This window comes from Triticum dicoccoides, chromosome 5B (assembly GCF_002162155.2).
Source record: "Triticum dicoccoides isolate Atlit2015 ecotype Zavitan chromosome 5B, WEW_v2.0, whole genome shotgun sequence".
NCBI lineage: Eukaryota > Viridiplantae > Streptophyta > Magnoliopsida > Poales > Poaceae > Triticum > Triticum dicoccoides.
In genome coordinates this window covers 562416842-562442664 of record NC_041389.1, presented here as the reverse complement: position 1 = coordinate 562442664, position 25823 = coordinate 562416842, and the positions used below count along the sequence as shown (strand labels likewise).

Genomic DNA, 25823 nt, shown 5'->3' with positions numbered 1-25823 from the left:
ACGGGACGGGCCGGCGATGACGGGGCGGGGCCGGCGACGGGGCGGCCGGGGCGCGGCGACGGGGACGACGGGGACGGGGATGGCCGGGGCGGGAACGTCGACGGGGGCGGCGACGTCGACGGGGGCTGATGAAGTCATGTACCTAGGGTAGGGTCATGGACCTATCTAAGGTACCCTACCCAAGGACATCCTTAGAAGAAGCTACCTTCCAGTCGACCAAGAGGGACTTCACTCGACGAACTCAAGGACACTCGACAATGAAGATAGCCACTCGACCATGAAGCTAACCACTCGACGGCCAGGAGACCTAAAGTCACTCAGCACGCAACGGTCTGACATTAAGTAGCTTTAATAGTCTTCATGGCAGTTTATGAGGGCGTTACCAGTAACCCCCTTGTCTTAATGTACTTTAAACCCTGCATAACTGAGGGCCGGAGAGGTCTGGCAAACTCTATATAAGCCACCCCCCTCCTCAGTGTAAAGTGTTCGCACCCCTGTAACCCATATACACAGAAACCAGTCGACCGCCTCCGGGCTCCGAGACGTAGGGCTGTTACTTCCTCCGAGAAGGGCCTGAACTCGTAAATCCCTTGCGTGTACAACTACTCCATAGCTAGGATCTTGCCTCTCCATACCTACCCCCCATTCTACTGTCAGACTTAGAACGACGACAGTTGGCGCCCACCGTGGGGCGGGTGTCTTGGCGACTTTTTGGAGAAGTTGCAATTTGTCCGATTGCCTTCATCATGGTTTCTGGCGGAGCTCTGGTCGAGGGCCGCGAGATCCGTCTCGGTGCGCTCGCTTTCATCGCCGACGACTCCGCTTGGCTCCAGGAGGCACCACTCGACATCGACGCGCTCCCTGTCCGCGGGGCGACGCACTTTCGGGCGTGTGTCCGCGGCGTCCTGCTGCGGCAGCCGTCGACCCCATACCGGTCAACTCCTGTGCCGTCCTCCCTCCCTGTCTCCCGCCAACGCAAGCGCTCCGGTCGGTCGAGGCTTCAGCGATGGGTGAGACACGCAGTGGCTCGCCAATCGGCCACCACCCAAGTCGCGGCAATTGAGCCCGACGAATCTCTCTACGGCCTGTTCGATCTGTCGACTGGCTCCGTAGAGACTGCATCCGAGTGCGACAGCAGTGATCCAGCGGCGGAGGTCCTGATGGTCAACAGGCCCCATAGCCCTCCCGGTTTCCCCCACATCGACGGGATGGACGATGGAGGCGACCCCGCTCAGGCCCACGAAGAATATCAGCCCGAGCCACTCACTTCTCAGCAAAGAGAAGATCTTCGCCGCCGGAACATGGATGCCCTGCATACTCCCATCGCAGGAGAAACTCCTGAGGCTCGTGCCTTGGAAGAGGCGCGTTTGGCCAACTTGGCTGAACGCACTCGACTGGAGAACCTACAGCGAGCACTCGACGAGCGTGCGCGTCAACGAGTACCTGACTCCAGCCGACGTCAGCTCTTTCCGCAACCGACTCAGGTATATCGAACCCTGATTCAGAATTTGGCAGCTACAGCCCGTATAGCGGAGTCAATTCAACCCTCTCAGTCGGAGGCTGGAAGAGGCTTGATACAAATCAGGGATTTGCTCCGGGCGGCAGGAGATCAGAATTCAGTTGTGTCACAGTCGCACAACAGGATTCACAGTCGATCCGTCGCTGCGAATACTGTTCAGTCGGCTCACAGCCCAAGGTCAACTCCGAGGCGCGTGGGACGTGAAGGCCGGCGGGACCACTATGATGACCGATTTGATCGAGATGATAGGCGTCGAGTGCCCACTCCTCCCCCGAGAAGTGGGTCTAACGCCCATCGGCAGCAAGATGACAGGCGCCAGCTCAGTGTTGGGCGGAGAGCTCCGGTCGACCCCAGAGAACCAGGCTTTGATGCGAGATCCATCATCGTGCAAGGTTTGGTCGATCGGAACAGAGCTCATAGAGGTGGCCATGACAGAGATGTGCCCACTAGTAGTCGAGTCCATGTTTCAGGTCCAGAATGCTTTAGCAGAGCCATCAGAGCCGTAGTGATACCCCCCAACTTTAGGTTGGCGACTGGGGTAAGTAAGTTCACCGGAGAGTCCAAGCCTGAAACTTGGCTTGAAGACTACCGAGTGGCGGTACAGATTGGTGGTGGTAATGATGAGGTGGCCATGAAGCATTTGCCACTCATGCTAGAGGGTTCGGCCAGGGCGTGGTTGAATCAGTTAGCTCCTAGCAGCATTTACACCTGGGAAGATCTTTCCCGAGTGTTCGTCAGGACGTTCGAGGGAACTTGCAAGCGACCGACCGGATTGACGGAGCTGCAAGTCTGCGTACAAAAGTCGAGTGAGACATTGAGAGATTACATCCAGAGATGGATCACTTTGCATCATACCGTGGAGAATGTGTCGGACCATCAAGCGGTCTGCGCCTTCAAGGATGGTGTCAAGAACAGAGAGTTGAGCTTGAAGTTTGGTCGAACCGGAGATATGACGCTGAGTCGAATGATGGAGATTGCCACCAAATACACTAATGGTGAAGAAGAGGACAGGCTCTGGAGTGGAAAGTATAAGCCGAGTCAATCGGAAAAAGGAAACTCCAGTCGGAAGCAGAAGCGGAAGGCCGAGCCAGCTGCTCCTGGAGAGGCTCTGACCGTGACTCAGGGAAAATTCAAAGGGAAGCCCAAAGGATCTTGGAACCCCAAAAAGGTAAAGGATAAAGAAGGAAATGACGTGATGGATCTACCGTGTCACATCCACACGAAGAAAGACGAAGAGGGTAACTTCATCTACCCGAAACATACCACTCGCCAGTGTCGGCTCTTAATCCAACAGTTTCAAAGAAAACAGCCCAAGGACAAAGAGAAGGAGTCGGACAAGGCCGAGGACAAGGAGGACAGTGATGGGGGGTACCCTCATGTCAATTCCACCCTGATGATTTTTGCTGATGTAGAGAGCAAAAGTCGACTGAAAGTGATCAACCGAGAGGTAAATATGGTCGCCCCGGCGACACAAAGCTATCTGAAATGGTCGCAAACTCCCATTACGTTCGACCAGTCCGATCACCCTACTCACATTGCCACCCCTGGGAGGCAAGCGCTGGTGGTCGACCCAGTCGTCGAAGGCACTCAACTGACGAAGGTATTGATGGATGGCGGCAGTGGGTTGAATATACTGTATGCAGAGACGCTCAAGGGAATGGGCATTCCGATGTCCAGGCTCAGCTCCAGCAACATGAGTTTTCACGGAGTCATTCCTGGAAAGAAGGCTGAGTCACTCGGTCAAATAGCTCTGGATGTAGTGTTCGGCGACTCAAAGCATTTCCGCAAAGAGAAGCTGACATTTGAAGTCGTGGATTTCCAAAGCGCTTACCACGCTATTTTGGGAAGACCAGCCTATGCCCGCTTCATGGCTCGACCATGTTATGTGTACCTCAAATTAAAGATGCCTGGCCCCAAAGGAGTGATCACTATCACTGGCAGCCGGAAGAAGGCAGAAGAGTGTTTCCAGAAAGGCTCGAAGATTGGGGATGCCCAGATAACAGTGGTAGAGCTGGAAGGATACAAGAAAAATGCAGATCCGAGTGATTTGCTGCGGGCCAAGAAGCCCGCCACAGAGTCAGCGTTCCAGTCATAAGGGGAGACGAAGCCAGTTCATATCCACCCGACTGACCCCAACGCAGCTCCGACTAAGGATGGCGATGGGTCGGGTTTGGACCGGGTTGAACAATATCTAATCCATATCCATATCCATGAAGATAGTCTTTGCCCAACCATGAAAACATCCATGGGTGAAAATATGTGTCCATGTCTAAACACGTCGGATATCCATACCCACTGGATATCCATTGGGTCCTCTCGAGACATATAAATAAGACATAATACAATGTTAACATAAGCTCTTCCAATCTTCACCTCGTGGCAGGCTTGGCCTCACTTACAGTAAACATCAACTTATGGTAAATCAATGCCCACTAACAACCAAAAACCATTTAGGATTTTTTTTCTAATAGATGAGAATGAGGAGTCATTTAACAAGGAGACAAAAATAAAAGAAGGGGTGTTGGAGTATGTTATGGATGGGATTGAATATCAACTATTAAAAGTTACGACGGGGATTGTGCAATTTCTTTTGCATGTTTTAGATAACAAAGTGTAAAATTGCAGCGGGAAATGTGACTCTGGGGTAGGCATAGCAGATTTTTTTCCCAATAAGTCATACTATCGGGTCGGGTTTGGATATATCCATGGATAAAAGATTATATCCATGTCCTACCCACGAGCAATCGGGTCGGGTTTGGGCGTCGTCCATGGACACTAAAGCATATCCAAACCCTATCCATTCGGGTCGGATATCCATGGGTATCCATGTCCATGGATAAAATTGCCATCCTTAGCTCCGACCCATATTTCCACAACACTCGACTCTAAATAGGAAGAAGCGCTCATCCAGTTCCTCCGTGAGAACTGGGACATCTTTGCATGGAAGCCAGCTGACATGCCGGATGTTCCCAGGGGGCTGGCTGAGCATCGCCTTAGAGTCGACTCAAAAGTGAAACCTGTTAAAGAACATCTTCAACGGTCCGCCGTTCAGAAGAAAAAAGCCATTGGCGAGGAGGTGGCTCGACTCCTTGCAGCAGAGTTTATCCGAGAGATATACCACTCCGAGTGGCTCGCCAATGTCGTCATGGTTCCCAAGAAGGACAACTCACTTCGCATGTGCATTGATTTCAAACATATCAATCGGGCCTGCCCAAAAGATCATTTTCCTCTCCCTCGCATCGACCAAATTGTCGACTCGACTGCGGGATGCGAGAGATTGTCTTTTTTAGATGCCTATTCCGAGTATCATCAGATCCGTCTGTATGGACCTGATGAAATCAAAACAGCTTTCATCACTCCATTCGGGTGCTTCTGCTATATCACCATGCCATTCGGTCTCAAGAATGCCGGAGCCACGTTCATGAGAATGATTCAAAAGTGTTTACTCACTCAAATCAGTCGGAATGTGGAAGCGTACATGGATGATATCGTGGTCAAGTCACGAAAGGGTTCCGACCTATTGACTGACCTAGCTGAAACATTTGCCAATCTCAGGAGATATGATATCAAGCTTAATCCATCAAAGTGCACATTCGGGGTGCCTGGCGGAAAGTTACTCGGTTTTCTCGTTTCAGAACGAGGAATCGATGCTAACCCAGAAAAAGTTGGCACCATACTCCGAATGAAACGCCCTGTGCGTGTGCACGATGTCCAGAAGCTTACTGGATGCTTGGCCGCGTTAAGTCGATTCATCTCTCGCCTCAGTGAAAAGGCGTTGCCTCTTTACCGACTGATGAAGAAGGCAGACAAGTTCGAGTGGACTCCAAAAGCTGATGCAGCGTTTGCCGAGCTAAAAGCTCTGCTCTCCACCCAGCCGGTGCTTGCTGCTCCAATCAGGAAAGAGCCTCTGTTGCTTTACATTGCAGCCACAGGACAGGTCGTCAGTACAGTACTTACGGTCGAGCGGGAAGAGGAAGGTAAAACCTTCAAAGTTCAGCGCCTAGTGTATTATCTCTCTGAAGTTTTGACCCCATCGAAGCAAAGATATCCTCATTATCAGAAGCTCGTATATGGGATCTACATGACCATGAAGAAGGTTGCTCATTATTTCTCTGATCATGACATTACAGTCGTCAGCGACGCACCATTGTCAGAGATTCTGCACAACAGAGATGCAACTGGTCGAGTGGCTAAATGGGCGATTGAACTCCTTCCCCTTGATATCAAATTTGAGGCAAAGAAAGCCATTAAGTCCCAAGCTATAGCAGATTTCCTTGCCGAGTGGATTGAACAACAGCAGCCGACTCAAGTTCACTCGGAGCATTGGACCATGTTCTTGATGGCTCTAAGATGTTAAATGGTTCTGGTGCTGGGGTAGTTTTGGTTTCTCCCTGAGGAGATAAGCTCAGATATGTGCTCCAGATCCACTTTGATTCCTCCAACAATGAAGCAGAATATGAAGCACTTTTGTATGGGTTGCGCATGGCCATTTCACTCGGCGTCCGTCGCCTTATGGTTTATGGCGACTCAGATTTGGTGGTCAATCAGGTGATGAAGGAGTGGGACGTTAGAAGCCCAGCCATGATTGGATACTGCAATGTAGTGAGGAAGCTCGAAAAGAAATTCGAAGGGTTAGAGCTCCACCATATACCCCGACTGAAAAATCAAGCGGCTGATGATTTGGCGAAGATAGGATCCAAGAGAGAAGCCATCCCCAGTGATGTGTTCTTGGAGCATATCCATACTCCATCAGTCATAGAAGATCCTTTTACCGATGAAGCCCCGCAACCTAAGAGCGTTACGGATCCAACTGAGGTTGAAGTTCCAGTAGTGGTCGACCTGATCATGGAAGCTTTGGTGATCACTCCCGATTGGACAGTACCGTATATCGCGTATATCTTGAGGAAAGAACTCCCGGAGGACGAAGAAGAGGCTCGACAGATCGTCCGCCGATCTAAAGCCTTTACTGTGATAAGGGGGCAGCTGTACAGAGAAAGCGCGACTGGAGTTGGTCAGAAATGCATAACGCCAGAGGAAGGTCGAATAATCCTTGACGACATCCACTCAGGGACCTGTGGCCATCATGCGTCTTCCCAGACCATTGTGGCCAAAGCATATCGAGCCGGATTTTATTGGCCAAGAGCGAATGAAATGGCTAAGGAGATAGTCGACAAGTGTGAGGGATGTCAATTTTACTCCAATATGTCACACAAGCCCGCCTCAGCTTTAAAGACCATACCACTTGTTTGGCCCTTTGCAGTATGGGGGTTGGATATGGTCGGCCCTTTGAGAACAGGCAGAAGCGGTTTCACCCATGTGCTGGTAGCAGTCGACAGGTTCACCAAGTGGATTGAGGCGAAACCCATCAAGAACCTCGATGTCGGTACTGCTGTCAGCTTTATCAGAGAATTAATATTCAGATATGGAGTCCCGCACAGCATCATCACTGACAACGGGTCAAACTTCGATTCCGAAGAATTCAGAGCTTTCTGCATGTCTCAAGGCACACGAGTCGACTATGCTTCAGTCGCCCATCCACAGTCGAATGGACAGGCAGAACGAGCCAACGGCTTGATTCTCAAAGGGTTGAAACCCCGTTTGATGCCTGATCTCAAGCATGCGGCTGGTGCATGGGTCGACGAACTTCCCTCGGTGCTTTGGGGGTTAAGGACCACGCCCAACCGGTCGACTGGAAGAACTCCGTTCTTCTTGGTCTACGGAGCTGAAGCAGTCTTGCCGAGTGACCTTCTCCACAATGCTCCTCGGGTCGAGCTCTACACCGAAGCTGAAGCAGAACAAGCACGGCAGGATGCAGTCGACCTTTTAGAGGAAGAAAGGGAGATGGCCCTGATCCGATCGACCATTTATCAACAAGACTTGCGTCGCTTCCACGCAAAAAACGTGAAGAGCCGAGCCTTCCAGGAAGGAGATTTGGTTCCCCAAGTGGATCAGCAGAAACCACACAAGCTTGCTCTTTCTTGGGAAGGTCCCTTCATCGTCACCAAGGCTCTCCACAATGGAGCATACCGTCTCTACAATGTCGAGCATCAGATCGACGAGCCCCGAGCTTGGAACGCGGAGCTTCTCCGCCCCTTTTACACTTAAGTATTCACTCGGATGAGTTGTAATAAAAGTACTTCTGTAGTTTATTTATCAAAGACAAGAGCTTTATGATTTTCCCTGTAATTGTTATTACTTTTGTCCACATAAAGCAATCCCCCAGTGGGTGGCTTGGCTGCGAATCTGATTCGCCTAAGTCTGTAAAAAAAATCCTAACCGAGTGGTGAGCCAGCCTCCCACTCGAAGGCTTAGCTGCGAAATTCGTTTCGCCTAACTTAAACAAAATCCTACCGAGTGGTAAGCCAGCCTTCCACTCGGAGGCTTAGCTGCAGTCCAAGTTCTTGCCTAAGTTAAACAAATTCCTACCGAATGGTAAGCCAACCTTCCACTCGGAGGCTTAGCTGCAGTCCAAGTACTCGCCTAAGTTAAACAAAATCCTACCGAGTGGTAAGCCAGCCTTCCACTCGGAGGCTTAGCTGCAGTCCAAGTACTCGCCTAAGTTTTTGAAAATCCTACCGAGTGGTAAGCCAGCCTTCCACTCGGAGGCTTAGCTGTAGTCCAAGTACTCGCCTAAGTTTTTGAAAATCCTACCGAGTGGAGAGCAACCTCCCACTCGGAGGCTTAGCTGCAGCCCAGTGCTCGCCTAAGTTCTTGAAAAACCTACCGAGTGGAGAGCAAACCTCCCACTCAGGGGCTTAGCTGCGGCCCAGTGCTCGCCTAAGTTTTTGAAAATCCTACCGAGTGGAGAGCAAACCTCCCACTCGGGGGCTTAGCTGCAGCCCAGTGCTCGCCTAAGTTTTTGAAAATCCTACCGAGTGGAGAGCAAACCTCCCACTCGGGGGCTTAGCTGCAGCCCAGTGCTCGCCTAAGCTTTTGAAAAATCCTACCGAGTGGAGAGCAGACCTCTCACTCGGAGGCTTAGCTGCAGCCCAGTGCTCGCCTAAGTTTTTGAAAATCCTACCGAGTGGAGAGCAGACCTCCCACTCGGGGGCTTAGCTGCAGCCCAGTGCTCGCCTAAGTGTATCGGGGAACAAGTCGATTGCAATGAGCGCCTCGCTTTAGCCTGCAAAAGACACCTCAAACCAAATGCAAACATATTCAACGTCGAATCCAAGTTCGGATAACACCTAACGGAACCGAAAGTGCTCAGGTGCTAAGCCTGTTAAGGTTTGTCGGTTACAAAACTCACTCGGCATACCGAGGAAAATTTAAAGTATCAAGCTCAGAAGTTTTTTACCCCTCCTGTGGAGGGCTGGAAGGTGCAACAAACTCATCCAGGTCGATTCCATCTGCAATCCGAGTGGCAGCGGTGATGAAGGTCTCCATGAAAGATTGGAAATCATGCCTGTTGGTGTTAGCCACTCCAAGGGCCGCCAACTTGTCCTCTCGTGCATCCTTGCAGTGAACGCGGACCAGAGACAGAGCAACATCCACGCCACACCTGACAGAAGACTTCTTCCACTCCTGCACTCGACTTGGGACCTCGTTCAGTCGAGTCATCAGAGACTCGAGGTCGTTCTGGAGCGTCTCTCTTGGCCAGAGTGTTGTGTCGATGCGAGAAGTTGCGACCTTCAGCCTTGCGAGATAGTCGACGACAGCAGCAACACGAGATTCAAGCCGGAGCACATTCATGGCGACTTCATCTTTCACAGGAGAGTTGATGGGATCCAGGTTTATTTCCAGTCGACCAGTCTCCTCTTCAAAGTTCTGGCAAAATTCTGCAAGCACAACCACCGAGTCAAGAAAACAGTCGGAGATCACAGTTAAAATGTCTGTTTGATACAAAAGATTACCTTCAAGCATGAGGAATAGCTTCTTGGCGAGTCCACTCAGATAAGCCTCCAGATCGTTCTTCTTTCCCACCAACTCACTGGCCTTGTCATTCAGGGCAATCTTGTCACTTTTCAGTCGACTGACCTCCTTGTTGGCAGCATCAAGAGCAGCTTTCAGATTGGTGTTTTCTTCTTCAAGCTTGGTGACTGAAGCCAGCTTCTCATCTGCGAGCTTGGTCTTCTCTAAAGCCGCTTTCTGCATCTCAGCCAAGTCAAGGTCTTTCTTCTTCAGGGCGTCCCTCACTTTGTCTGCAAAGTTACAGTGATATCAGACTCTGAAACAAACGAGAGGCAAAGGCAGTCGTCGAAGGCCTCACCAAACATACCTTTAGCTTCCCCCTTCGCCTTCGTTAGGTTCTCTTGGGTCAGTTTTAGATCAAGCTCGAGCTGGATGTGTTTGTTCTCCAACTCAGTATAACGAGCCGCAAGGTCGCAGGATTTCTACGAAGAACCAATTGACAGATGTCAAAGACAATTCACTTCCGAGTGACTAAGGAAAAATCATAGCATTTCTAAGACTACGGCCGAATACAAACATTCGACCATAGTCTCGGGGACTACACCCAGTGGGTGCACTCAGCGTGCCCCCACTAGTTTCATCAGTTAGAGTCGACCAGTCGACCAACAAAAAAAAACGGGAGGTGTTCTTCAGACTATAGTCGACTGCCAGCAGTCGACCACAGTCTCGGGGACTACACCCAGTGGGTGCACTCAGCGTGCCCCCACCGGTGTATGAATCTATTCGACCTAGTCGAGTAAGGGAAGAACTTAAGACATAAAGACTATGGTCGACTGCCAGCAGTCCACCATAGCCTTGGGGACTACACCCAGTGGGTGCACTCAGCGTGCCCCCACTAACCCGGAATTTCAATCGACACACCCAGTGGGTGTAGGACAAACTCTAGGAATTTCAGAAAGAAGAGTTTTCAGATATCATATCCTAACAGAACATGCAGTGACCGACTGACCTGAACATTACTCTGAAGAGCTGAACTGGCGTCATAGGCTGCCTGGCTGGCTTCTCGGATTGCCTTCACTTGCTCCATCATGACCCCCGCTTGGCGTATTGCTTCTTTAGCAGCACTAGCTTGGTCTTCTGGGACGTGGTAAGTTGAGAAAAGTGAGGGTTGAGCAACACTCGACGATGAAGGATGAGCACTCGTCAACGGCACCGCAAAGGTTACGGTAGGCCGAGTGACATTGTCTCCCTCCACGACCAATGTCTCGGGTGCTGGCACGTCCTGAGTCGCCTTGCCAGCAGATGCTTTCTTGTTCCTTCTCTGCCTCAGTGGTTCCTCGTCGTCGTCATCGGGAAGGTCGATAACGACGTTAGATGAAGCTGCAGAAAAAGAATCAAAATTAGAGACAAGAAGCCAATCAACTGAAGATGGAACTACAAGAGTCATACCAGGTTTCGAAGTAACAGCATCCTCCATCTCCTGATCTTCAGCTCTGACCGAGGTATCAGAAGTAGCAGCACTGCAGTTCCAGAAGTCAGTCGATTAGCTCATGAGTCGACCAAGAATAAGTTCATGTGGAACAGACAAACTCAAGCTACACCATTACCCTGAGATAGTGGGGATCACCATCTTCATCTTAGGCAAGACCTTCGCCGACTTCGATGGTGCCACTCGAGATTGCTTCGGGGCTTTCTCAGTCGGCACCGGAGAAGTAGTCCGAGGGCGCTTGGACGACTGCGTGACGGTTGCGACCCCCTTACCATGCTCGGCCGCGGGATCATGGACAAGCTTCGAGCGTCTTTCCGAGCGAGGAGGTACAACTTCCTCCTCCTCCTCCTCCTCTTCCTCCTCACCAGAGTCATCACCCTCATCATCGTCGTCAGCATCCGAATCCCACTCCTCCGAGCTTTCGCCCCCACTTCCTTCCTCCTCCTCAGTCGGCGTTTGCGCTCCATTGGGCATCGAGTATAACTCAGTGGTGGCCTGTCAGACAACAAAACAAAACAAAGGTCAATCGACCAATTCACAGTGAAGCAGAATGAATAAAGCAAGATTACAATTGGAGATAAGTGGTCATACCGTGTCCGGTGTGTAGGTACAGTCGAGTGGTGGAATCCTCCTAGCCCCTCGAGGGTTGTCCTTATTCCCTGTGATTGCGGTCACCCACCTCTCTGGTGTGGCGTCGTCGACCGGTTCTGGATGGACCCAAGTGGTGTCTTCGGTACCACAGTACAGCCACATCGGGTGGCCTCGGTACTGAAGCGGTTGGATGCGCCGTCTAAGGAAGACCTCCAGAAGATCCATACCCGTCACTCCGTCCCTAACAAGTTGGACTACGCGTTCCATCAACATTTTTACCTGAGCTTTCTCCTCAGGAAGCACCTTCAGAGAAGAGGGTTTGTCCACTCGGTCCATGGAGAACGGAGGGAGACCAGTCGACTGCCCTGGCTTCACTCGTCTTGGCAGTAGAACCAAGTCGACTGCCACCCTCTGACCGACTCAGGAAGGGTCATGGCCTGGAAAGTACTCTTATTCCTCATCTGAATCCCAAGACCCCCGCACATCTGGATAACCTTAGTCCTCTCATCATCCGGACTCGCCTTTTTCACCGTCTGTGAGCGACAGGTGAATATGTGCTTAAAGAGACCCCAGTGTGGTCGACAACCCAGGAAGTTCTCGCACATGGACACGAAAGCAGCAAGATAGGCAATGGAATTGGGAGTGAAATGGTGGAGTTGCGCCCCAAAGAAGTTCAGAAACCCTCGGAAGAAAACACTCGGCGGCAGAGAGAATCCACGGTCTACATGAGTGGCTAGGAGAACGCACTCACCCTCCTGCGGCTGCGGTTGACACTCGGTCCCCGGAAGCCTTGCTGACCCGTGGGGGATCAGACCCTCGTTGGCCAGGTCATGAGATCCGTCTCAGTGATGGTCGAGCAGATCCAATCCCCTTGGACCCAACCTTTTGGTAGGCGGGACCTTGATAAAGATCCGCCCCGACTGGACGCTCTCCCCTTCGCTTTCCCCGTCGCCGTCGCCTTCTTCGCGCGCTCCAAGGCTGCCGTCTTCTCCTTCACCATTGTCGCCGGCGCTTTATATAAGGAGTGGACAGGCGGAGGCGAGAGCAGGCACAGCGGGCGGAGACAAAGAGGGCAGAGAGGAGAATGAGAAGGCACTGTTCAAAAACCCTCGCCCGGCGCTTTATATAAGGACGCTTCCGAGTGGCTGACAAGTAGGCCCGGGCGGTCCTGTCACATCCCGAAACAGTCGCGCACGCATGATACATGGCGAAAAAGGTGGCGCGGAAATCGAGGCGTCCACGCCTTATCCCATCCGAGTACCGCGGTCCGCCCCGCTTCACGCGCTTCCCAAAATTCGGATCCCACAAAATCCGCTAACGGCAGATCAGTCTGTCAGACGATAGATTTCCTGCGATCCGTCGCTCGGAAGTTCACTAAGTTCAAAAGTTCACTCGACAGAAGAAAGGAATGGATCAAGGCGACTGAAAGAAAAGTTAATGCCAACGCCAAAAAAGAAAAATCGCTGATCCAGGATACGACATAATCAGAGCACGGGAAATAGGTCGGAGAAAATTATCAACTCCTTCCTCACTCGAACCTCGATCCATTCGGGGGCTAATGATGAAGTCATGTACCTAGGGTAGGGTCATGGACCTATCTAAGGTACCCTACCCAAGGACATCCTTAGAAGAAGCTACCTTCCAGTCGACCAAGAGGGACTTCACTCGACGAACTCAAGGACACTCGACGATGAAGATAGCCACTCGACCATGAAGCTAACCACTCGACGGCTAGGAGACCTAAAGTCACTCAGCACGCAACGGTCTGACATTAAGTAGCTTTGATAGTCTTCATGACAGTTTATGAGGGCGTTACCAGTAACCCCCTGTCTTAATGTACTTTAAACCCTGCATAACTGAGGGCTGGAGGGGTCTGGCAAACTCTATATAAGCCACCCCCTCCTTAGTGTAAAGCGTTCGCACCCCTGTAACTCATATACACAGAAACCAGTCGACCGCCTCCGGGCTCCGAGACGTAGGGTTGTTACTTCCTCCGAGAAGGGCCTGAACTCGTAAATCCCTTGCGTGTACAACTACTCCATAGCTAGGATCTTGCCTCTCCATACCTACCCCCCATTCTACTGTCAGACTTAGAACCACGACAGGGGCGGCGACGTCGACGGGGGCGGCGACGAGGGGCGGGGACGGCCGGGGTCGGCGACAAGGGGAGGGGGCGGCAACGTCGACGGGGACGGCGTCGATCGGGGCAGGGCGGCGCGACGGAGGGAAGAAACAGATAGGGAAAGTGAATTTTTTTCAACTATTGTATATATAGGATGGACCTTTAGTACCGGTTGGTACCACCAACCAGTACTAAAGGTCTATTTTGGTCAGGCCAAGCGGCGGGAAGCACCCCCCCTTTAGTACTGAGTCGTGGCACCAACCGGTACTAAAGACCCTCTCTTTAGTACCGGTTGCAGCCACCACCCAGTACTAAAGGGGGTGCGCTGGCGCAATGCAGTGCGGCAAGTTTAGTCCCACCTCGCTAGTCGAAGGGCTACCGCACTGGTTTATAAGCCCCAGTGCGGTAGTTCTCTCGAGCTCCTCTCGTAAGCAGGCCTACTGGGCCTACCTGTTCAGTGCTGCCCTATAGGCCTACTGGGCCTTTGTAGGCCTGCGTCCTGGCCCAACAGAAGGTTGTGTTTCTAGTCGTATGCAGGTCGCTTTGGCCCAGTAGGCGGGCTTTTTTATTTTCTTAATTTTTTTTGCTTTATTTATTTTTGTTTTATTTATTTTTGAGTTATTTTTTTGCTGTATTTAGAGTTTCTTTCTGAATATTTTTATTTTATGTACAAAAACTTACAAACTTTCTATTAGTGCCGGTAGTTTTCAAATTTGAATAGTTTAAATTTTGAATTATTTGAAATTTTGTGTGAATCACTAGTTTGTGCATAACACATAACTACCCTAACTATTACAGAGATTCCCTCCTGGGTGTGAAACATAGAAGAAAGTGAAGATAGTGAAGCCGATCACATCCCGGATCTTTGGGTGTGAAACTTTTTCTTCGCGTGTGTCCCTTTGCACCGTAGCCATGGAAAATCTTCATCATTTAACTGGATGCTCGGGTCAATATTCACTGTGAATGGAGCAATTTCATCAAACTTTTCATAATCTTCTGACATGTCTGTCTTGTCATCCACTTCCACGATGTTTCTTTTCCCTGAAAGAACTATGTGGCGCTTTGGCTCGTCGTATGATCCATTCGCTTCTTTATCTTTTCTTTTTCTCGGCCTGGTAGACATGTCTTTCACATAAAAAAACTGCGCCACATCATTGGCTAGGACGAATGGTTCTTCTGCATACGCAAGATTGTTGAGATCCACTGTTGTCATTCCGTACTGTGGGTCTTCCGTTACCCCGCCTCGTGTCATATTGACCCATTTGCACCGAAACAAAGGGACCTTCAAACCACCTGCATAGTTAAGTTCCCATATGTCATCTATGTAACCATAATATGTTTTCTTTCCCGTGTTGGTTGTTGCATCAAAGCGGACACCACTGTTTTGGTTGGTGCTCTTCTTATCTTGGGCGATCGTGTAAAATGTATTTCCATTTATCTGGTACCCTTTGAAAGTCATTATATTCGAAGATGGTAACTGGGACAACGAGTATAGGTCATCTTCAATACCGTCATCATGCATGGCACGTTTCTGCAAGCAACCGGCGAAATTCCTTGTTTGTTCACGTGTAATCCAGTCGTCAGACTTCTCCGGGTGTTTGGAGTGTAGAAAATTCTTGTGTTCCTCCATATACGGAGCCACCAAGGCGGAATTCTGTAGAACTATGTAGTGTGCTTCAGTGAGAGAATGCCCGTCCATACATATTATTTGATCCCCTCCTAGCATGCCTTTTCCATCCAGTCTGCCCTTATACTGTGATTCAGGAACACCAATCGGCTTAAGGTCAGGAATAAAGTCAATACAAAACTCAATGACCTCCTCATTTCCATGGCCCTTCGCGATGCTTCCTTCTGGCCTAGAACGGTTATGAACATATTTCTTCAAGACTCCCATGAACCTCTCAAAGGGGAACATATTGTGTAGAAATACAGGACCCAAAACGTTAATCTCTTCGCAAAGGTGAACTAGGACGTGCGTCATGATGTTGAATAAGGATGGTGGGAACACCAACTCAAAACTGACAAGACATTGCACCAAATCATTCTGTAACCTTGGTATGATTTTTGGATCGATTACCTTCTGAGAGATGGCATTGAGGAATGCACATAGCTTCACAATGGCTAATCGAACGTTTTCCGATAGAAGCCCCCTCAATGCAACCGGAAGCAGTTGCGTCATAATCACGTGGCAGTCATGAGACTTTAGGTTTTGGAACTTTTTCTCTGCCATATTTATTATTCCCTTTATATTCGACGAGAAGCCAGACGGTACCTTCATGCTGAGCAGGCATTCAAAGAAGATTTCCTTCTCTTCTTTGGTAAGAGCGTAGCTGGCCTGACCCTGATGTATGCCGTATTTTTCGTGCATACGTTGCTGGTCCTCCCGTGCCTCTGGTGTATCTTTTGTCTTCCCATACACGCCCAAGAAGCCAAGCAGGGTCACGCAAAGATTCTTTGTCACGTGCATCACGTCGATTGCGGAGTGGACCTCTAGGTCTTTCCAATAGGGTAGGTCCCAAAATATAGATTTCTTCTTCCACATGGGCGCGCGTCCGTCAGCATCCTTCGGAACAGGTTGTCCGCCAGGACCCTTTCCAAAGATTACCTTCAAATCCTTGACCATATCATGTACATCAGCACCAGTACGGTGGCGAGGCTTCGTCCGGTGATCCGCCTCACCTTTGAAATGCTTGCCTTTCTTTCTTACGGGATGCCTGCTCGGAAAAAATCGATGATGTCCCAGGTACACATTCTTCCTACAACTCTCCAAACATATACTGTCAGTATTATCCAAACAGTGCGTTCATCCATGGTATCCCTTGTTTGTCTGTCCTGAAAGGTTACTGAGAGCAGGCCAATCATTGATGGTCACGAATAGCAAAGCCTTTAGGTCAAATTCTTCCTGTCCGTGCTCATCCCACGCACGTACACCTATTCCATTCCACAGCTGTAATAGTTCTTCAACTAATGGCCTTAGGTACACATCAATGTCGTTGCCGGGTTGCTTAGGGCCTTGGATGAGCACTGGCATCATAATGAACTGTCGCTTTATGCACAACCAAGGAGGAAGGTTATACAAACATAGAGTCACAGGCCACGTGCTATGGTTGCTGCTCTGCTCCCCAAAAGGATTAATGCCATCTGCGCTTAGACCAAACTATACGTTCCTTGGGTCACCTGCAAACTCCTCCCTGTACTTTCTCTCGATTTTTCTCCACTGCGAACCGTCAGCGGATACTCTCAACTTTCCGTCTTTCTTACGGTCTTCTTTGTGCCACCGCATCGCCTTCGCATGCTCTTTTTTTGGAACAAACATTTCAACCGTGGTATTATAGGAGCATACCACATCACCTTGGCAGGAATCTTCTTCCTGGGGCGCTCGCCCTCGACATCACCAAGGTCATCGCGACTGATCTTATAACGCAATGCACCACATACCGGGCAAGCGTTCAAATCCTCGTACGCACCATGGTAGAGGATGCAGTCATTAGGGCATGCATGTATCTTCTGCACCTCTAACCCTAGAGGGTAGACAACCTTCTTTGCTTCATACATACTCTCGGGCAATTCGTTGTCCTTTGGAAGCATATTCTTTATCATTACCAGCAACTTTCCAAATCCCTTATCAGATACACCATTCTCTGCCTTCCATTGCAGCAATTCCAGTGTGGTGCCCAACTTTTTTTTGTCAGCTTTGCAATTCGGGTACAACAATTTCTTGTGATCCTCTAACATGCATTGCAACTTCTTCCTCTCCAAATCACTTGCGCAATTTCTCTTTGCATCGGCAATGGCCCGACCTAGATCATCAACAGGCTCATCTGATGCCTCTTCTTCAGCTTGTTCCCGCATTGCCGGCTCAGCTTCTTCCTCCATTGTTGTATCATCGTATTCAGGGAACCCATGGCAAGGATAGATGTCGTCGTCCTCTTCTTCTTCATTGTCTTCCATCATAACCCCTCTTTCTCCGTGCTTGGTCCAAACATTATAGTGGGGCATGAAACCGGACTCAAATAGGTGGACGTGAATGGTTCTTGACGTAGAGTAATTGTGACCATTCTTACAACCAGCACATGGACAAGGCATAAAACCATCCGCCCGCTTGTTTGCCTCAGCGGCAAGCAGAAAAGTATGCACGCCATTAATGAACCCGGGAGAGCATCGGTCATCATACATCCATTGTCGGCTCATATCTTCATTATACACAACACCGAGTAGACCAAATTAATACAAGTTCATACATAAAGTTCATGCATAATGTTCATACATAAAGTTCATATACAACACTTAATTATATGCAACATACAAATAACTCTCTAGCTAAAGAATTTAAATGCAACAACAAATGCGATCAAGATCGCAACTAAGGTAACAATTGATCCAACAACATAATGATACCAAGCCACACTATCAATGACATATTTTCTAATCTTTCTAATCTTCAACCTCATTTTCTCCATCTTGATCTTATGATCATCGATGACATCGGCAACATGCAACTCCAATCCCATCTTCTCCCCCTCAATTCTTTTCAATTTTTCTTTCAAATAATCTTTTTCTCTTTCAACTAAATTTAACCTCTCGACAATAGGGTCGGTTGGAATTTCCGGTTCACATACCTCCTAGATAAAAATATCTATGTCAACTTGATGGACATAATTTGTCATAAACACGAAATGCAATAACTAGTTTTAAAAGAGAATATACCACATCTGAATCATAACAAGGACGAGGGCCGACGGGGACGGATATCAAAACCATGGCACTATGTATAATAAACAACGTATGGGTAAGACAATTATACGAGTAACTATATATCCAAATCACACAAACATCAATTTGGTAATGTAAAACATTCATGAACAAGAACCTCACCACAAGGTGGTGCCGGCGACGGGACGGTGCGGGCGATCGACGGTGGTTATGACGGAGATTTAGAAGGCACTAAGTAAACCACACCTACATATGCAAACTAAGTGTTATTTTTGACCTCAAGTTGCATATAAATCAAATACTAGCAAATATAGTTCCTCCCAAATTAATCATTATACAAAGCATTGCAAGAGCTAATCTAGCAATGAGAGTTGAAAGGACAAAGTTGCTAACCTTTATGATCATTTGAATGGATGGGGGCCTTCAAATCTTGACAAATTTTGGGCAAAATTTGTGAGGAGCTTGAGGAAGAGAGGGGAAGAACAGAGGAAGTGAGGGGAAAGGGGAAGAACGGAGTGGCTCGGGTGAACGAAGGGTTTATCTACGTCGACCTTTAATACCACAAAGGTTAGCAACGAACCGGTACTAAAGGTGCTGGACAGGCCCCGAACTGACAACATCCTGCCACCACTCTCTTTAGTACCGGTTCGTGGCACGAACCGGTGCTAAAGGTTCGCCACGAACCGGTGCTAAAGGTTCGCCACGAACCGGTACTAATGAGAGCGGCCGGCTAGCCGTTGGAACCGGTACTAATGAGAGCCGCCGGCTAGCCGTTGGAACCGGTGCCGGCTCAAAATCAAACCGGCACTAATGTGTCTCAGATTTACCCCTTTTTCTACTACTGTGATATGTATGGCAACGGCTGATCTAGTTTGTCCATCTGGTTCATCTTTACACCCCTCCCCCTCCCTCTCCTCAAAAAAACTGGTTCATCTTTAAAAAAATGCAATTAAATTAGGATACCAATAATATGGCTATTAGGGTACCAATAATATGGCTCTAAGCTCGACAGCTTGCTACGCAAGGTCCCTCATCATCTGGGTGGACAAGTTCTAGTTAGTATTATATGAACTTGCCGTTGGCACGTTTCACCGACGGATTGAAAATCAATCTAGGAATTACACCGTCTAGATGTACAAGTTTTCCTGGCACTATGACCCGATATATGTAAATATATGTTCTAATACAATGATCCCATTATCATTATATGTCTTTTTGTCTAGTTCAGTTCATCTGTCTTGCGAAGCCAATATTGGTTAAATAGGGGCATGTACCAGTATCTGGGCTTACAACGTGTGAGCGCTAGCTTGAGTGCTTATTTAATTTATTTTCCTTTCAGACGACCGTGTGAGCCGGTCTCTCCAACGCACGCAACGAAGCGTCGACGCCAACCATTCAACCGAAACGAGCCACTCAACTCTCTCTTCTCGAACTGTCCACGCCCCTCCCAACACCGCCATCTCTTGTCAGATCCAGCGAGCCGGACGAGACCTCCAGGCCGATTTCCCCCATCTGCGAAATCGGCGAACGGCGGCGCGCGGGCGAAGGAGGCAGCAGCCCGCATCTTCCTCCATGGAGACGGGTTGGGGGAGCTGGCGGCGATGCCGGCGGATAGGAAGAGGGCGGTATGCTAGCGGACAAGGCAGCAGCGCGGCTTCCCACATGGGGACAAAGCCGGAGGAGCTCGTGGCCACGCTGACGGGCGGGCGGGAGGGAGCCGTCGAGCAGAGGAGGCAGCAGCTGCGCCACCCCATGGGGACGAGGCCGGAGGTGCTCGTGGCGAGTCTGGCAAACGGGAAGGTGGGAGGAGGCAGGGAGGAGGCAGCGGCGCACGAACGCGAGGCGTACAGGAAGAACAAGTTTACCTGGCATCTCAATCAAGTATGGCGTCGAGGTAATTCCCTACTGCTTGTTGTACAATCCCTGGTGAATGGATTTAACTGCTATTGAGATGCACACATGAAACTATATGGTGATCTGTGTGCGCCATGTTCTTCCTGAATCGATGGAACAATACTTGTATGATTATCATATAGTAGGACAATAATATGCGGTGATCTACAGTTTGGCATGTTCCGAACTGACTGATCTTCAATTTACATAGTCCTAAAAGGAAATTTGGGGAGTACAACTTGGAATGAGAACAGCAATTTATTATCTAAATCATGGCTTTTTGACCTGACAGTACATCGCATTTCACTGGGGATAGTTCGGTATGAACACCCACATGTTGAGAAATTTGAATGGTTGATTCTGTTCTAACCTATACATCTTTAGAGATTTGGAAACTAAGTCCTGGCTATATTGTCCGGTAGCTGCGAATGCATCGTTGACCTTGCGCCACATGCCATCGAATATCAGAATTTCAGAGCTCATCTTACCCCAACAACGTCTGATTTGGATAGGTTGTCTTCTTCGATTATCGGCATTATTTGCGTTGTACATGCCCTTACTCTCCCGGCATGGGTCGCCGTCGCCATCTCTCACCGCCACAGCGCGTTGCTGCCACCATGTCTCACAACCGTGGCTTGTCACCGCCGCCTCCCCTCCACGCTCACCGTCGCCTCCCATTCCCTCCACCGTGATGTCGCCCGTCTCCTCCACTCCTCGCCACGGTTATCCGTTCCGGCCGGATAAGGTCAGCAGCAGTGAGCACATCTGGCGCGCTGAGCAGCCGGTTCCGGCCGCCGGCCGGGAGATGCAAAAGGCCTCCCTGTTATCAGTTCGCGCCGGCCACATAGCCGAGCCACGGCGTGGATCTCCGTGTCGAGGCCATCCTAGTCCGAGTTGGAGGGACGGTCTTTGACCTGGGACGACCACGACAAGGTGAGGATTCTTATGCACTGGCGGTACCATGGCTGTGATTTGGTATCCGGATGTATCTTTACCTTCTTTTGGTTTTCCTGTTTGCTTAAAGATTCATTTTTTATCCCGGTCGAATTGACCTCTTATGTTAAGAGAGTTATTATGGGATATGCAACAAAATCAGAGACCATATGGTCGGATAGATCTGCAAATATATTAGATTGTTTTGTTTGTTTTGTGAGTTTTCCATAGTGGGGGTACTAAACTTGTATAGTTATTCCTACAAGTGTTAGTTAGTTGTTCATAAGCATATAGTATAATCCGTTACTGTCAAACTGTAGTTTACACTAAGTTGTAAGCTATAACACCTTAGTTGTTTCTTGGTGAATCATCAGCAAGTTTCTTTGATATCTGATATGTTTCTAGGGTACGTGATATACTTGGGCTCCAGGGCGTGAGAGCAACAGGTCGAAGCTATCATGTGTGTGGGTCGGTCTGTCTATCTTAGTGGATGTCAATATTACATAGAAATAAGTAAATCAGAAAGTACTAAGAGTTGTTGATGTGACATGTGCCAATATCTGTGCTCTTGCAGATTACTAATACAGAAGAGAAGAGTTGTCAATGTCAAGTGAGAGTTCATGCAGAGGAGCAGCAAAAGCATGTCACATATGTTTCAGCAACAGTATGGGCGTCAAGAAGAGAGAGATGGATGAAACCAATCAGTAGATGAGGTAGATTCTCCCCAGTGCTAGGCCACCAAGACGCTGTGGAGAAGTGGGACAACACTTATGGTACTGTTATTGTGAATTGCAACATCATTTTTGCTAATACATTATGCATTTTTTCTCCTACAGTCCTACAGGTGATCAAGACGCATACGATTAAAAAGGAGTTGACAGGGCTGAAAATGTAAGAATTGAAGCAATATATCCCCTTTCTTTGTATCTACTTTTCTCTTTTGAAATATCACTATGGTTTGCAATATTTTCCTTGTAAATATCACAATGATGTGGCGACCCGAAGTCATCATAAAGAGGCTTAACCTTAGACGTGTCTTAATTTTGTACTTTAAAGGCTTATGATTTGAAGTGCGCAAATCCTGAGTTTTTTTGGTTTGGTCTATATTAGCTAGCCCAAGCTTCTATTGTTATAACTGTTAGTTATTCATAAGCATATATAGTATAATATGCTACTGTCAAACTTTAGTTTACACTAACTTGTAAGCTATAGCACCTTAGTTGTTTCTTGGTGAATCATCAGCAAGTTTATTTGATCATCTAACACCAGTGCTGAATTGGCTACCATTGGTTTAGCTTAGTTCAAATACTGTTGATAATCTTCAAGTTATCATGGGTCATGGACACCTTTTATCGAGTTCAGTTTTGGACACATTAACTTCATGTAGAAGTACAAACTCATTGTATTTGCTTGTCCCCTTTTCATCATATGCTCGTACTGATAAATTGAATCACTATTGGTGATAATATTCACCCGTGCAACTTTGGTATTCTACTCCTTTATTTTCCTTATACCTTGCCAGTCGGTATGTACCGAGTCTATCCACCCTACAGGTTTATGTAGTTCAAGATCAAAGGCAAGAATCTGCCAAATATGATGATGAGAACAAGGCTAATGATGGAGAACCTTCGTCTAGGAAAACTGAGCAATCTATGGGAAAACTAATATCAATGATATACTTACAGATGAATCCATAAAATTGGACTTAGTTAGCTTTAATCTCAAACCATCCACATCAACTTTACTCCTAATTGTGATAGCTTAGTGGGAGTTTAATATCTGATCACTTGCCATTCCGAATGACTCATTATGCATCATGCTAGTTAGGTGATATGAAATTTAATTCTTAAAACATGTGAACACTTTACAATCTTGGGATCGTAGCATATAAAACAACTTTTGTGACTATATTACATGGTTCTAATCGCCTAAGTACACAAGTACGCACTTCATCAACATATAAAACAACTTCTGTGACTATTCATTGGTTTGAACCGCCTAATTATGCAAGCTCGTACTTGATCCAACTTTTGGTAACTTGTAAGGAGATCAAATCAATGTCCACTGGACGTCACCCCATAACAGGGGCTGTCCATGGCAGAACATAGGGGCAGACTTAGATAGGAGAGTATCGCTCCCTCGGCTGGATTGGCAGACACGATTCGACCTATTTGATAACGCTCCACCCGTGGCTTCCAAAACTTCTCTCTCTGCCATGTGAAGCTTCCTGGAAAATCCGTTTCCGGTGCTTAGCTCTTCTTATATGCTTTAATAGGTTGTACAAATACTAAATTCCATATATTGGAAGTTATGTACAGTCTCAATACACTATTTGCAGGCCTAATATCTGGGAGATCAAACAATGGCACCACCAATACCAAAATTGAGAAGTACGCTAGATGGTCTCTCGGAATTTGTGAGATTTCCATATATCTAGATCTTATGTACAAGGGCTCATGTCTAGATCACTTTCATCAAATACTATCATCAACTTAACTTGGATAGTTGGCCAAATGTGCCATGGATAGTTTGCCACATGTGCCATGTGGTACGTCTAGATCACTTGTTGGGCGTATTTAGGACTGCTCTCACCGTACAGGTAGCCACTCCTATATGTACAAGTACCTCACCGTACCGCTCTCACCGTACATGTAGCCCCCTCACTGCACAGCAGCCGCTCACACAAGTCGCTTTTCCCCACCACGGCATTGCTTTTCCGACCTCCTCTCCTGCCAGCCTCCACAGCCTCGTGCCCATGTCCTCTCCCTACCACGACCTCGCGCTGCCCCGCCATGGTCTTGCCCCACAACCAATGCCGTAGGTATCACATAGATTGACGTGCCGCCCCGCCATGGTCTCGCCCCACAACCAACTCCGTCGGTATCACAGAGATCGATGTTGTTGCCGGCATCCATCCTCGGCGACGACGACCTGGCATGGCTCCAGGCCAAGGCGGTTGCCGAGGCAAAGAATCTTTGCCTGGCCGCCTGGAAGGGCATGCAGCTGGCGGCCAAGCTGCCGTCCAAGCACACTCCACATGTGGTCTTCCTGCAGGTCGTATTGTGGCTAAAGATACTAAAGATACCTCGTTTTGATTTTGAAGAAGTTAAAGCCACTTCTTGCCTGGATGTTCTGAAGATACTGTCATACTGGAATCAGATGCCTATGTGGTGGCCTCCGCAGTCCTAGACACGGGCCCAAACTTGTCCAAACTCCATGCTATCTACAAGGAAATTAAAGTAAATGGTTGCACTTTGATCCCCTGGTCAGTAGCCAAGACAAGGAGAGAACAAAATCATGCTGCTAACATTGTAGGTGTTGGTCTTATTACAAATACAGGAGCAGGGGATGTTCACTGGCAAAACTCCCATGAGTTGCATTGCAATCATGTACTATTATATCCAGTAGAGTGTAAATAAATATTAATTCTACACCTGGACTTACTGTAACAAGCAGGAACACATCGACGTTATATGTTTCCTGTTATGTTTTGCATGCTAAGCATTTAGAAAGTTGGCATATGCCAAAAAAAGCTTCTCATTTCCCCTGGTATATTCTTCATCCCTACTAAAATGGATAAAATAAAGGACTGGTACTACAGATGTAGGCATTCTTCATCTCTACTAAAATATATTCTTCATCATGTGGTTATTCACCTGTAATAAATCAACCCTGCATACCTACCTGCTTTTCTTCTGTCACAACTCACATTCATAAGCAGTCTTACTTCTTAGGCGAGCTCTGTCTTTTACTATTCTCTTTATCTGCATTTTTTCTTGACTCGGCACATTTACTTTTTTCGGTTATACCTTTCTACTACACTGAATCTATGAAATATAAAGTAGATGAATGATGTGTTTATTCCTGTGTATACTATTTGACCTTCAATTCTGTTTGCTTTCAGGAGTAAGAAGTCAGTTGGAGTGAGAAGTGAGAAAAGTACCATGAGCTCAAGTGATTCATTCACCAAGCTGGTAAACGCATAAACTTTAAAAAGATCATCTCAACAAGGTATGCAAGTAATTTATTTTGGGTGTTTGAATTGCCACATCTTGGGTTTTGTTTTCAGTCCATTATATATTCTAGGGACAAACTTCATCTCATTTCTTAGACCAAATAATATTTAACTACAGGATCGTATTCGCGTAAAGTAATTTGCAATGTTTATTCGATTTTGTGCATGACAAGGGGCAAGTAGAATTTTTTCTGTATGCACATAGCAAGATTAAAATAACAGACACAAAGTGAATCAAGTGTGTTCAACAAGCAATTTAAAAGTGAAAGTAGATAAACAACTTACTGATCCACATAGAAGAGTGCCGAGTATTGAGATTTGATTTGCCGCATTGCAATGGTCCACTATGGTCCTGCAGTAATATGTGTATGACAGCAAAAGGATCTTCAAATCAGTATGTACACTAACTTATCCATTATAATTCGATATATTATATGAGATAACATGAACATCTCTAGAAACCAGTGTGAAAAAAATATAACAGCCAAATCGCATTACAATACTATTACGTGTGGATTTTCATATGCACATTCCCAGACGCTACAAACTTGATCAGAGCCGAAAGCAAGGAAATGCACATCACAGTTGCAATGACCGCTAGGAGAAGCCTCTCCACATCTGCGTGTTGAGAGACTTGAGCTATTAATTTTGCAGGCACTCCACACAAGCACATGCATGTTAAGTGAGGGTATACGTT

The 25823-nt window shown here is 47.9% G+C and overlaps 1 long non-coding RNA gene across 1 annotated transcript; it reads left to right on the top strand.

Annotated features, from left to right (window-relative positions):
• The first annotated feature begins 20048 nt into the window (after positions 1–20048).
• LOC119311626 lies at positions 20049–25109 on the top strand. Its single transcript, XR_005151122.1, has 3 exons — positions 20049–20179; positions 21686–22002; positions 25016–25109. It is a non-coding gene; the product is annotated as an uncharacterized LOC119311626 (long non-coding RNA).
• Positions 25110–25823: the final 714 nt, after the last annotated feature.